Raw genomic sequence first — 14504 nt, 5'->3', positions numbered from 1 at the left:
CATATGCAAATACCATTACGCATGAGTGGAATGTGCAATCTAAATTGCTACAGAGTATTCGCGTCATAAATAGGTAGGTACTTCGATATATGACGGTGCAATGTGAACTGTGTCGAATTGTACGCGACAACTTGAAGACGATGTCCGAAACGCAACGTAAGTCGTGGATGTCGGTTATTTTTAAGAGATGTCACATAGCACACACAGCCCATTGTGTTGCTTATTCAAAAGAAGTAAAATACTTCGGCAGAAATACTTCTGGGATAATCCGGCACTTACAAACGCATGATATCAATGAAGAGGAATCGTCACAGAACACCTCCGGCCCGGTCTGAATCGCAAGAAACTACCCTGCCGACAACGATTGTGAGGCATCCAGGTAGGATTACATCCTAATAACAATTATTAACAAATTAAATGGGTTACTCAGCTAAGAAGTCCACCTGACATAACTCGTGAACAGTTTAAGATACTGGCATTCTGTATTCACTTTCGTTAATGGTACGGAGCTTACAGTGCTTTCATAGGATTTTGACAAAATTTATCGTCACACACGTTTCTATCTGAGAACTTCTGATGATAACTATCAATCTTACACTCGTAGTTACTGGGACGTCGCACAGCTCGCAGCACTCGAGAATCGGTCTCGAGAGCGTTGTCCATCACCTCTGTTACACGTTCCACTCATGTGTAATGGGGGTTGCGTATGTAGCAAAGCACATTTTCCCCGTCTCAGGTTCGAATAATGCACGCCTCTAGTATCCAAGTAGGTGTACATCCTATCTACAGTTATTCACAAGTTATGCATTGTTATTCACCTAAGATGTCCACCCCGAATAAGTCGTGAACAGTTTAAGATACTGACATTCTGTTTCTACTTAAGTTAATGGTATTAAGGGGTTCATAGTTGAACATGCAGTACTTTTCCAGGCTTTTGACAAAGTGTATTGGCTCACACATTTTCATACGAGAACGTTATTTCACGCATTAACTGCCAATGATGTACTATCAGTTTTACAGTCGTAGTTACTGGTACGTCGCACAGCTTGCGCTACAGGAGGATCGGTCTCGGGATTCTCGCGAGAGTCTCGAGATCTGCTACGTCAGTCTCGAGAGTCTCGAGCGAGAGCGTTGCCCATCACTAGTGTTAGGGATCAGGAAACGTATAACTGTTACACGAATGTCTAATAATGGTAAGGTCTAGAAAATTGATCCTTTGATCTGTTTCTGACTCCAAGGTAAATTTAATATGAGTCAATGTTGTTTCCACGAACCTACTACGATGGCGTAGCAGGGGGAGAGGTGATACTCCCACGTGGCGCGTCCCAGGTGGCGGATAGGGGGGTCCTAACCGGCTTGCCGGCGGACTTGAGGGAAATAAAATACCTCTCGCGGACCAAACACACTACCCCCTGCGGGTGGGGGACACACATGCCGAATACACCCGCGGTATCCCCTGCCTGTCGTAAGAGGCGACAAAAAGGGGCGACCTTGGCGTGGACATGGATTGCGGTTGGTATAATGTGATGGACCTCCTGTGGATGGGAGAGGCTGAATACATCCATAGGTAATCCCTGCCTGTCGTAGAAGGCGACTTAAAGGGTCATGTGGCCATGGTCCCCTCTTTATTTTTTTATTATTTTTCCGAGGGTCAGATGTAGACCATTCAAAATTTGATGTGCGTGCTGCCCGGCGATGGAGCTCCTTTGTGTGCGACTACGCTCGAAAGCCCGTGCCAGCAACCACCCAGGACGCGGCGGGTGGGAGTATCATGTACCCGGGCAGTGGTATCCGCCTGACAACGCAGGTCCCCGCACAGCCGAATGCCAGAAGGACATATTATTATTATTTTTAATTATTTTTTCTATATTTAGTGCTCTGTACACGCTATGGGGTACATGCTATTGCGTGTGACTGGAGGAAGGGAGTCCTAGTGCTCATTGCCTCAGTCATCACGTATTAGGCATCGTTCAACATCGGACCCCGGGCAATACCTGCTATGACCAGGTGGGTATTGCCTTGGCTGCTTGGTTCGGCTACAGAGACCCCTGATCGGAGTGGGTGGCATTCGGGGAGGATGCTATCGGGCATGGCTTCCAAACGAAGTCGGCTCTCCCAAGGTGGTCGCCCACCTAAGTCTTTAACTTTTGCTTCCCTGAGAGGTTCAACTCCCTGGGAACATGCGCAGCGTGAAGGAATGGGATCCAGCTTCCCTAGGTTTCTGGTCGCTACCAGAACCGATGGGCACGATTTTAAGCTGGTGAAGTCGATCCTGTTTAGTAGACACATCGAAGGCGTCTATGGCGAACTGGAGGAACTAAAGAAAATGCGCAACGGTAGTTTGCTTCTAAAAACTCGTACAGCACTGCAAGCTGATCAGTTGCTTAAGTGCGAGCACTTTGGCGACATCCCCGTCAAAGTGGAGGAGCATAAGTCCTTGAACCTGGTTCGCGGAGTCATCTTTCACAGCGACCTTATTTTGAACACTGACGACGAGTTGATGGAAGACATGAAGAACCGCGGCGTGACACACGTCCGGCGCATTACGCGCAAAGTCAACGGTGAAGACGTTGCCACTGGTGCCTTCATTGTCTCTTTCAAGTTGTCAGTGTTACCAGAGAAAGTCAAGGTAACAACTTATCGTTGCGATGTAAGGCCGTACATCCCGCCTCCTATGCGATGCTATCAATGCCAGCGATTCGGACATATGGTCTCTCGCTGTTCGAATCAGGCTGTATGTGGTACATGTGGACGAGTAGCTCACGGCGCGGAGGAGTGCACAACTCCATACAAGTGCACTAACTGCTCCGGTTTTCATTCTCCTCGGGATCGGAACTGTCCGACATACCTGAGTGAGAAGAAGATCCAGGAGATCAAGACCCTGGATGGTCTTTCCTACCAGGAAGCGCGCCGTAAGTTTAATTCTACGAATACACCTGCCCGTACACTCGACTATAGCTTGATAGCTCAGAGTCTTCCAGGTTCGTCATTTACGACCAAGACACCTGTCCAGACCGCTGCGCCCAAGGCGACTGTTGCTGCTCCCAGCAACGTCGCAAATAGTCAAAGCTCGAAGGGGGGGACCACCCCACCTTCGACCAACCAGAAGTCTGTGCCGGCTGGGAACTGCCAGCCGGCACAGCAAGGGGGGAAGACTAAGTCTCCCCCCCCTAGGAGGTCGACGAAAGTCGTGCCCCAGCCGGCGGAGGCGGCTTCGTTGACCAGGGCTGGGAAACCATCTCCCAGCCCGTCTAAACTTGAAAAGAAAAAGGGGAAGAAGAGCGCCCGTCCTGAGCGCTCTCGGACTTCCCCTGCGAAGGAGAAGTCATGCCCTCCACCTGGGGGATATGAATCTGCGCCGGGAGGCACTCCTGCTCCCAAACCTGCGCGCTCTCCTCGTAGGGGACCCCCTCGCGCCCGAAAAGCGTCGAAGTTCTGGGCGGCACCCCTGCCATCTTTTGATGACGGGATGGATGTCGCGCTGTCCTCTACATCTACGGATGTAGAACTAGATAGTGTTTAGGCTTACGAGCATTTTGTCGCTCATAACCTAACACTCCTTTTATAGTCCACACTATGGCACTGTTACAGTGGAATTGTAACGGTTATGACAGGCATCTTGCTGAGTTACGTCAGCTTATTAGTGAGTACGCAGCGAGTATAGTCTGTATTCAGGAGACCAATTTCCGACCTGGTCATCACACGGTCTTGAGGAATTTCAAACTATACTCGACAGAACGATACTATGCTCACCGGGCTTCCGGAGGCGTTGGCATTTTTGTACGTTCTGATAGCTACAGCGAAGAGGTTCCATTAAGAACCCCTCTTGAGGCTGTAGCTGTTCGCGTCTCGCTGCCTGTCATAGCAACAGTGTGTAATGTTTATCTTCCACCAGGCCAGCATCTGAACATCAACGATGTCGCTGATCTTATGGATCAGCTTCCACCACCCTTCCTCTTATTGGGCGATTTTAACGCCCATCACCCCATATGGGGCTCTGAGACGCCTTGCCCCCGAGGAAGAGAGCTGGAAACACTTCTATCAGATCTGGATTTGTGTGTTTTGAACACAGGGGAACCAACTCACTTTAGTGTACGTTACGGCACATATTCTCGCATAGACGTTAGTCTATGCAGCCGAACGTTGGTTCCACTGTTTCGGTGGACTGCACACGATGATCTCTGTGACAGTGACCATTTTCCCATCGTTCTTACTTTGTTGAATCATAAACCCGTCGAGGCTCCCCCTCGATGGATTCTTAAACATGCTGATTGGCCAAAGTACACATCACTAGCTGTCTTTAACGATGATGTCAGGCGGACCGTCGGCGAGGAAATAACTTACATCACCCAAGTTATTCTTGCTGCTGCTGAGGAGTCCATTCCGTTTTTCTCGGGGACCCCTCGCCGAAAACTCGTTCCTTGGTGGAACGATGAAATAGCAGCAGCCATCAAAGAACGCCGTCGCGCTCATAAGCGTTACCGTAGACAGCCTACTGTGGCCAACTTGGTAGCATTTAAGAAACTCCGCGCTAAGGCGCGAGTTATTATTCGACAAAGTAAGAAGGCTTCATGGGAGAGATATGTGTCGTCCATGACGTCACATACTCCATCATCTCAAGTGTGGACGAAACTTCGACGATTTTCGGGTATTCAAGGATCATCTGCTGTACCGGGAATTTCCATTGCAGGCAGTGTCGCCACTGATCCCCTCGCGATTGCTAACCATCTTGCTAGTCATTTCGCGGATGTCTCCGGCTCCGGGAATTACAATCCTGATTTCCTCGCTGTGAAGCGAGAGGCAGAACGTCATCACCTTAGTTTTGCCTCTCAAGCTTCAGAGGACTACAACGTGCCCTTTACGGAGTGGGAACTCCGCAGCGCCCTAGCGCTTTGCAAGGACACGTCTCCTGGACCGGACAACATCCACAACCAGATGTTGAAGCACCTTAGTGATGATAGTCTACTCTATCTCCTTCGTGTGTTCAACCGTATCTGGATGGAGGGTGATTTTCCGTCTCAGTGGCGAGAGGGCATAGTCATTCCTGTCCTCAAGCCTGACAAAGATCCTAAGTATGCAGGAAGTTACAGGCCGATTTGTCTTACCAACTGCCTGTGTAAGCTATTTGAGAGGATGGTAAATCGCAGACTCGTGTGGTGTCTGGAGAAACAAGGACTCTTGTCCGAGTACCAATGTGGATTTCGAGCCGCTCGATCCACCACAGACCACTTGGTACGCCTGGAGAGCTCTATCCAGGATGCGTTTCTCCGCAAACAGCACTTGGTAGCTGTCTTCTTTGACTTGGAGAAGGCCTACGACACCACCTGGCGATATGGCATCCTTTCAGTCCTGCATCAATGGAGATTCCGAGGTAACTTGCCGGTATTTATTGCGAATTTTTTGTCCCTCCGTCTATTCCGTGTCCGAGTAGGGAGGACATATTCGCAATACCACGTTCAAGAAAATGGAGTCCCACAGGGATCGGTTCTTAGTGTCACTCTGTTCGCGATTGCCATAAACGGTATTGTCGCTGCTGCTGGTCCAGCCGTAATACCGTCCCTATATGTGGATGATTATGCTCTGCACTATAGCTCGTGCAGTATGGCAGTCGCAGAGCGACAGTTACAGCAAGCTATTAGGAGGGTGGAGAAGTGGACCTTAGAACATGGCTTTCGGTTTTCTGCCGTAAAGACCTCCGTTGTCCACTTTGTCGTCAACGTACACTTCACCCTCATCCTGAGCTTTATCTAGGTAATGTCGTTCTTCCAGTTGTTGACACCTACCGATTTCTTGGGCTCCTTTTTGACAGTAAATTATCGTGGGAGCCACACGTGCGGGAGCTAAAAGTGCAATGCACCAAGAGGCTTAACCTCTTGAAGTTTCTTAGCAGCACTAATTGGGGAGCTGACCGCGTGGTGCTCCTGCGATTCTATCGGGCACACATTTTATCTCGGTTAGACTACGGCAGTGCAGCATATGGCTCCGCAAGACCAAGCGTTCTTGCGAAGCTGAACAGTATCCACCACAGCGGGGTTAGGTTGGCGACGGGAGCTTTTCGTACTAGCCCCATCGCTAGCCTGCTCGCTGAGTCTGGTGTGCCGCCTTTACACCTGAGGCGCCAGCAAATGCTTTTTTCGTATGCTGCAAATTTGCGACAGATGCCACTTCATCCGAGCTATCCCTGCGTATTCAGCAATGGCAACCGTTTGTTGTACGTTGTTCATCCTCGTGCGACACGGCCGGTTGGGATACGCTTGGATAGCAGTTATGAATTGTTTGACGTACCTTCGATTCCTTGCCTTGTCAGACAACCAAGTGGGGTACCTCCGTGGGTTGTACGACGACCTGAAATCATCCTGGATTTGCACACTGGCCCGAAAGGAGACACGGACCCTTCGATTTATCGGAGGATCTATCTGTCCGTTCTTGGCCGCTATCCAGGTTCAGTCGTCGTTTACACGGATGGTTCAAGGACAGATACGAAGGTGGGCTGTGCGTTCGTTGTCGACAATGATCGGTTTCTTTTTGCTCTTCCGGACACCTGTAGTGTGTACACGGCAGAGCTCTATGCTATCTGTGAGGCTCTGCGGTACGCACTCGACAATGAGCGCCGACACTTTCTCGTATGTACTGACTCCTTGAGTTCGCTTCAGGCTATTGATACCTGTTTCCCTCGACACCCTCTGGTGCAGCGGATCCAGGACCTGCTGGCCGGGTGTTCGGATGCCGGCACCAGAATTACGTTTGTGTGGCTCCCCAGCCACATGGGCATAGAGGGAAACGAGTTAGCAGATCAGGCTGCCAAGGAGGCAGTTACACTGCCCCCGTTGCCTTTCAAGGTTCCAGCAAGTGATATTCGCTCTCAGCTGAGACATCTGGTTATGTCTCATTGGGAGATGGAGTGGCAGGCCATCCCACTTCCCAATAAGCTGAGAGCGATAAAAGGAACAACGAAGGTATGGAGGACTTCCCTTCGGGCTTCGCGGAGGGAAGCCGTGGTATTATGTCGCCTTCGGATCGGCCACGGTATCTTGACGCACTCCCATCTACTGAAAGGAGAACCCCCTCCGGTGTGTACCTGCGGCGACCATCTTACCGTGGTACACATCCTTACGGAGTGCGTGGACCTGGTCGATCTGCGCCGTAGTCTTAACCTTCCGAGTACTATCTCCCTTATCTTGCGCGATGACGAGCAGTCAGCAGACCTCGTCATCCGCTTTATGAGGGATAGCGGTCTGTTTTATCGTGTGTAATGATGTCCTTTGTGCTTGTATCTTTGTGTCAATTACGCTCTTATCCTATTGACTTCATTTTAGTTTGTGTTGCGTATTTTAATGTGTTCTTTTAACGTCTAATGTAAAGTATGTATATATATCTGTACTAGCAGGCAATGCCTTATTCCATTATCTCCTGTAATTTTTCTTCTTTTGTTCCAAAATAAGGCATTGCGAATTAGATCCACTGATTGTTTTAATTTCATACTCATTTTTCATCGCATTTTTTTAAAACTCTAATCAGTGGCTACGTTTTAAATTTTAACTATCATATGTCATTTCGTCCATCTCGTTCCATTAGGGGCCGATGACCTTCGATGTTAGGCCCCTTTAAACAACAAGCATCATCATCATCATCAATGTTGTTTAGAGCTTGAAGAGTGGTATGAGCGTCGTCTCATTTATGACTACAGAGACACCATCGACATACCTAGCCAAAAAAAAAAAAAAGGATATTATCAAAATTGTTGTTGATTTTAGTGTTTTCAAGAAAGCCCAGATAAATTTTTGCGAGAATATCTGAGGCCGGTGAACCCATTGCCAGGCCATTCTGTTGGTAGATGGTGCCATTAAACGTGAAAAAGTTATTGTTTACAACCAATTTAAGCAACGTAATAAAATCTTGAATTTCTAATTTACTCAAATGAATATTTTTATTTAGGTTATTTTCAATGATGGGAATTAATTTGGAAATTTGTATGCAGGGGTACATGTTTACAATATCAAAGGAGTGAAGTGAATCTTTAACCTATAAAATGTATAGAAAACCCACCCAATCGGCTGTTCCAATTCGACAAGATTCAGCTCACCCCCACCCTCACAAAAAAGTAACATATAACAGCCTTGTTCACAGAGCATTCAATGTACCCGTGACTAAGAAAGATCTTTATATTGAACTGAATACTATCCGTAGCATAGCAAGATTATATGGCTTCAGCAGAAATTTCATAGAAACTATTATCAACAAACATAAATTCCGACCCAAAACCACACTTAAAAAAGAAGTACCTAAATACGAATCCTTCTCTACTTTCACGTACACTAACGAAATTCATAAGATCACTAATATTTTAATGAAAAAAGACGTAAAAATAGTTTTTAAAACCAACAACAACAATACACACATTCTACATGATACATCACATATTAATAAAGTTAACAAGTACGCAAAATCAGGTGTTTACAGGCTTAAATGTAACTCCTTTTCTAACATTTCTTATGTAGGGCAAACCGGTAGAAGCTTTAATATAAAATTCTCGGAACACTTCAATGCAGTCAAATATCCACGAACTTGCTACGCAGGCGTAGCAGGGGGAGAGGTGATCCTCCCACGTGGCGCGTCCCAGGTGGCAGATAGGGGGTCCTAACCGGCTTGCCGGCGGACTTGAGGGAAATAAAATACTTCTCGCGGACCAAACACCCACCCTCTGTGGGTGGGGGAGTCAGACGAATAATACACGGTATCCCCAGCCTATCACGTTCAAGAAAATGGAGTCCCACAGAGATCGGTCCTTAGTGTCACTCTGTTCGCGATTGCCATAAACGGAATTGTCGCTGCTGGTGGTCCTGCAGTAATACCGTCGCTATATGTGGATGATTTTGCTCTGCATTATAGGTCGTGCAGTATGGCAGTCGCAGAGCGACAATTACAGCAAGCTCTTAGGAGGGTGGAGAAATGCACCTTAGAACATGGCTTTCGGTTTTCTGCCGCAAAGACCTCCGTTGTCCACTTTTGTCGTCACCGTACTCTTCACCCACATCCGGAACTTTATTTAGGAAATGTCGTTCTTCCAGTTGTTGACACTTACCGATTTCTTGGGCTCCTTTTCGACAGTAAATTATCGTGGGAGCCACACGTGCGGGAGCTCAAAGTACATTGCACCAAGAGGCTTAATCTCTTGAAGTTTCTTAGCAGCACTAATTGGGGAGCGGATCGCACGGTGCTCCTGCGATTCTATCGGGCACACATTTTATCCCGGTTAGACTACGGTAGTGCAGCATATTGCTCCGCAAGACCAAGCGTTCTTGCGAAGCTGAACAGTATCCACCACAGCGGGGTTAGGTTGGCGACGGGAGCTTTTCGAACAAGCCCCATCGCTAGCCTAATCGCTGAGTTTGGTGTGCCGCCTTTACACCTGAGGCGCCAGCAACTTCTACTTACGGATGCTGCAAATTTGCGACAGATGCCACTTCATCCAAGCTATCCCTGCGTGTTCAACAATGGCAACCGTTTGTTGTACGCTTCTTGTCCTCGTGCGACGCGGCCAGGTGGGATACGCTTGGATAGCTGTTATGAATTGTTTGACGTACCTTCGATTCCTTGCCTTGTCAGACAACCAAGTGGGGTACCTCCGTGGGTTGTACGACGACCTGAAATCATCCTGGATTTGCACACTGGCCCGAAAGGAGACACGGACCCTTCGATTTATCGGAGGCTCTACCAGTCCTTTGTTGGCCGCTATTCAGGTTCTGTCGTCGTCTACACGGATGGTTCAAGGACAGATACGAAGGTGGGCTGTGCGTTCGTTGTCGGAAATGATCGGTTTCTTTTTGCTCTCCCGGAAACCTGTAGTGTGTACACAGCAGAGCTTTATGCTATCTGTGAAGCTTTGCGGTACGCACTGTACAATGAGCGCCGACACTTTCTTGTGTGTACTGACTCCTTGAGCTCGCTTCTGTCTATTGCTAGCTGTTTCCCTCGGCACCCTCTGGTGCAGCGGATCCAGGACCTGCTGGCCGGGTGTTCGGATGCCGGCACCAGAATCACGTTTGTGTGGCTCCCGAGCCACATGGGCATAGAGGGAAACGAGTTAGCGGATCAGGCTGCCAAGGAGGCAGTTACACTGCCCCCGTTGCCTTTCAAGGTTCCAGCAAGTGATATTCGCTCTCAGCTGAGACATCTGGTCATGTCTCAATGGGAGATGGAGTGGCAGGCCATTCCACTTCCCAATAAGCTGCGAGCGATAAAAGGTTCAACGAAGGTATGGAGGACTTCCCTTCGGGCTTCCCGGAGGGAAGCCGTGGTATTATGTCGCCTTCGAATCGGCCAGGGTATCTTGACGCACTCCCATCTACTGAAACCACGAACCTGCTACGCAGGCGTAGCAAGGGGAGAGGTGATACTCCCACGTGGCGCGTCCCAGGTGGCGGATAGGGGGGTCCTAACCGGCTTGCCGGCGGACTTGAGGGAAATAAAATACCTCTCGCGGACCAAACACACACTCCCTGTGGGTGGGGAGGCTGACGAATAATACACCCACGGTATCCCCTGCCTGTCGTGCGAGGCGACTAAAAGGGGCGACCAAGGGCTGACTGAATTAGAACCATGAAACTAATTTTGAATCGTACCATCACGCGGGGAACACCATAGGTTGCCTATACTTGCGAGTAGTACCACTAAATTCGGTACGAAATAGGTTTGTGATTAGTAGCAGTAAAAGCCTGGCCTGGTGGATTCCAGTACCCGTGCGTCGTACCCATGTGTGCAACACCGCGGGTCTGGGCGTAGCCTGTGAGTTGTACCACTATATGAGCAGCACCTTGGGTCTGCGTTGCCTGTGATTAGTACCCACTGTGTGAGGAACACCACGGGAATACCGGCGCCCGTGTTTAGTACACCTAGGTGGTGAACCTTCTCGGTTTGCGTTGACTCTGAGTTGGGCCATTGTGTGAGACATACCATAGGTCTGCGTTACTTGTACGTATTGCAATACCACGAACCTGCTACGTAAGCGTAGCAGGGGGAGAGGTGATACTCCCACGTGGCGCGTCCCAGGTGGCGGATAGGGGGGTCCTACCGGCTTGCCGGCGGACTTGAGGGAAATAAAATACCTCTCGCGGACCAAACACACACCCCCTGTGGGTGGGGGAGGCTGACGAATAATACACCCACGGTATCCCCTGCCTGTCGTGCGAGGCGACTAAAAGGGGCGACCAAGGGATGAATGAATTAGAACCATGAAACTACTCTTGATTCGTACTATCATGCGGGGAACACCATGGGTTGCATGTACTTGCGAGTAGTATCACTAACATGGTACGAAATATGTTTGTGATTCGTTGCAGTAAAAAGCCCGGCCTGGTGGATTCCAGTACCCGTGCGTCGTACCCATATGTGCACCACCGCGGGTCTGGGCGTAGCCTATGAGTTGTACCACTATATGTGCAGCACCGTGGGTCTGCGTTGCCTGTGAATAGTACCCACTATGTGAGGAACACCACGGGAATACCGGCGCCCGTGTTTAGTACACCTAGGTGGGGAACCTTCTCGGTTTGCGTTGACTCTGAGTTGGGCCATTGTGTGAGACACACCTTAGGTCTGCGTTACTTGTACGTATTGCATTACTTGTGAGTAGTACCATCTTTTGTGGAACACCGTGAGTCTTCGCTACTTCTGATTATTACCCCAACATGACACATACCATGGTTCTATTTTACTCGCGACATGTACCATTCTGTGGGGCCTTAGACGTGGATTTTGCACCCCCTTTAGACACCAAGCATCATTTTGCTTTATAAGTGGTTCCTTGGTCGGTAATAATGTTATTTTCGATCTGTATTGAGTCCGATCCACTGATTTTTGTTTGTTTGTTTTGTGTTTTTGTTGAGTTCCTGTCCATCCATTCATTCTCCATGCCATATTTTATTTTTATTTTGGTCAGTGGATGCCTTTGCTATTTTTGTTCTTTCATTTCGTACCATTAGGGGCCGATGACCTTCGATGTTAGGCCCCTTAAAACAACAAGCATCATCATCTTCATCATCATCGTATTGCAATACTTGTGAGTAGTACCATCTTTTGTGGTACACCGTGAGTCTTCGCTACTTCTGATTAATACCCCAACATGACACATACCATGGTTCTATTTTATTCGCGACATGTACCATTCTGTGGGGCCTTAGACGTGGATTTTGCACCCCCTTTAGACACCAAGCATCATTTTGCTTTATAAGTGGTTCCTTGGTCGGTAATAATGTTATTTTCGATCTGTATTGAGTCCGATCCACTGATTTTTGTTTGTTTGTTTTGTGTTTTTTTTTAGTTCCTGTCCATCCATTCATTCTCCATGCCATATTTTATTTTTATTTTGGTCAGTGGATGCCTTTGCTATTTTTGTTCTTTCATTTCGTACCATTAGGGGCCGATGACCTCGATGTTAGGCCCCTTAAAACAACAAGCATCATCATCATCATCATCATCATCTACTGAAAGGAGAACCCCCTCCGGTGTGTACCTGCGGCGACCGTCTTACCGTGGTGCACATCCTTACGGAGTGTGTGGACCTGGTCGATCTGCGCCGTAGTCTTAACCTTCCGAGTACTATCTCCCTTATCTTGCGTGATGACGAGCAGTCAGCAGACCTCGTCGTCCGCTTTATAAGGGATAGTGGACTGTTTTACCGTGTGTGATGCTGTTCTTTGTCCTAGTGTGTTTTGTGTCGCTCGCGCTTTTATCCAATTGACTTCATTTTAGTTTGTGTTGCGTATTTTAATGTGTTATTTTAACGTCTCACGTAAATTATGTACTACCAGGCAATGCCTTATTCCTTAGTTTTCCTGTATATTCTCTTATTTTATTAGAAAATAAGGCATTGCGTATTAGATCCACTGATTGTTTTAATCTCACCCTCATTTTTCTCCATCACCTTTTTTTAAAAACTCTAGTCAGTGGATATGTTTTTTAAAATTTTAACTTTATCTGTCATGTCGTTTATCCCGTTCCATTAGGGGCCGATGACCTTCGATGTTAGGCCCTTTTAAACAACAAGCATCATCATCATCATCATCATCATCATCGATACGGCTCATGGAAGGAGACTTTTGAACCTATATCCGTCGAAGACAAGAGCTGGAGAGAGCATTCTTATTCTCACTCTTAGACACTGAGATACTCTTGGAAGACACTTACTACGATTCTACGTCTGCACATCGGAGAAGATTTTAACTTAGATCACTTCGCATCTGAGTAGTACCGTAGGATACTACTCAAAAGTTACTCTCATTGGGACTTGTTATCTCAATGACGAGAGGTAGTCAACGGGAGACCGGTTTTGACTAGTACAGGGGAGGAGAGCTTTTATTATGAATTTAGCTACGCTACTGTTCCGTAATACGGAAGAATACAAGTGTATTCTCTCCATGAACATAACCCATGGTGGTTTTGCATTTAAAATTAGGACTCATTACGACTTTATGTAAGGAGTATAGTAGGAAGTGTTAAAAGCAGGAAAAGCAAAAGTAGGACTGGAATCCAACAACAGATGAAGCTTCAGGATAACAGAGTCTACATATGGTAAGCTAGAGTCATAAGTTACTGCAAGTCTTCACGCAACAGTTCATTTTCTTAGAGTTAATTTCATTCAATTTTTCTTTTGTTCCCGTAAGTTCAGATTTCGTTAATACGCCGTTACGTCACGTTTTTCATCCTAATAAATAGCTGTTTTAAGTTGTATTTTATGAAATGATTAATAATCATCCTTAAATTCCAAGTTAGTGTCCACGAACCTGCTACGCAGGCGTAGTAGGGGGGGAGGTGTTACTCCCACGTGGCGCGTCCCAGGTGGCGGATAGGAGGGTCCTAACCGGCTTGCCGGCGGACTTGAGGGAAATAAAATACCTCTCGCGGACCAAACACACACCCCCTGTGGGTGGCAGACGAAAAATACACCCACGGTATCCGCTGCCTGTCGTGAGAGGCGACTAAAAGGGGCGACCAAGGGATGTTTAAATTGGAACCATGAAACTGCTTTTAATTCGTGCCATCACGCGGGGAACACCATGGGTTGCCTGTACTTGCGAGCTGTACCACTATATTCGGTACGAAATGGGTTTGTGATTAGTAGCAGCAGAGAGTTGGTTCCCCTGTGGGTTTCCAGTACCCGTGCGTCGTACCCATATGAGCAACAACGCCGGTCTGGGCGTAGCGTGTGAGTTGTACCACTATATGAGCGACACCGTGGGTCTGCGTTGCCTTTGATTAGTATTCACTATGTGAGGAACACCACGGGTCCCGTGGGAACGGCACCCGTGCCTAGTACACCTAGGTGAGGAAGCTCATTGGTTTGCGTTGGCTATGAGTGGCTCCATTGTGTGAGAAACACCATAGGTCTGCGTTCCCTGTACGAAGTACAATACTTGTGAGTAGTACTATCTTGCGTAGAACACCGTGAGTTTCGCTACTTTTGATTAGTACCCCAACATGACAAATACCATGGTTCTACTTTACTCACG

The sequence above is a fragment of the Anabrus simplex genome, chromosome 4 (assembly GCF_040414725.1).
Source record: "Anabrus simplex isolate iqAnaSimp1 chromosome 4, ASM4041472v1, whole genome shotgun sequence".
Classification (NCBI taxonomy): Eukaryota; Metazoa; Arthropoda; class Insecta; order Orthoptera; family Tettigoniidae; genus Anabrus; species Anabrus simplex.
Note: the sequence above shows the minus strand (reverse complement) of the source record.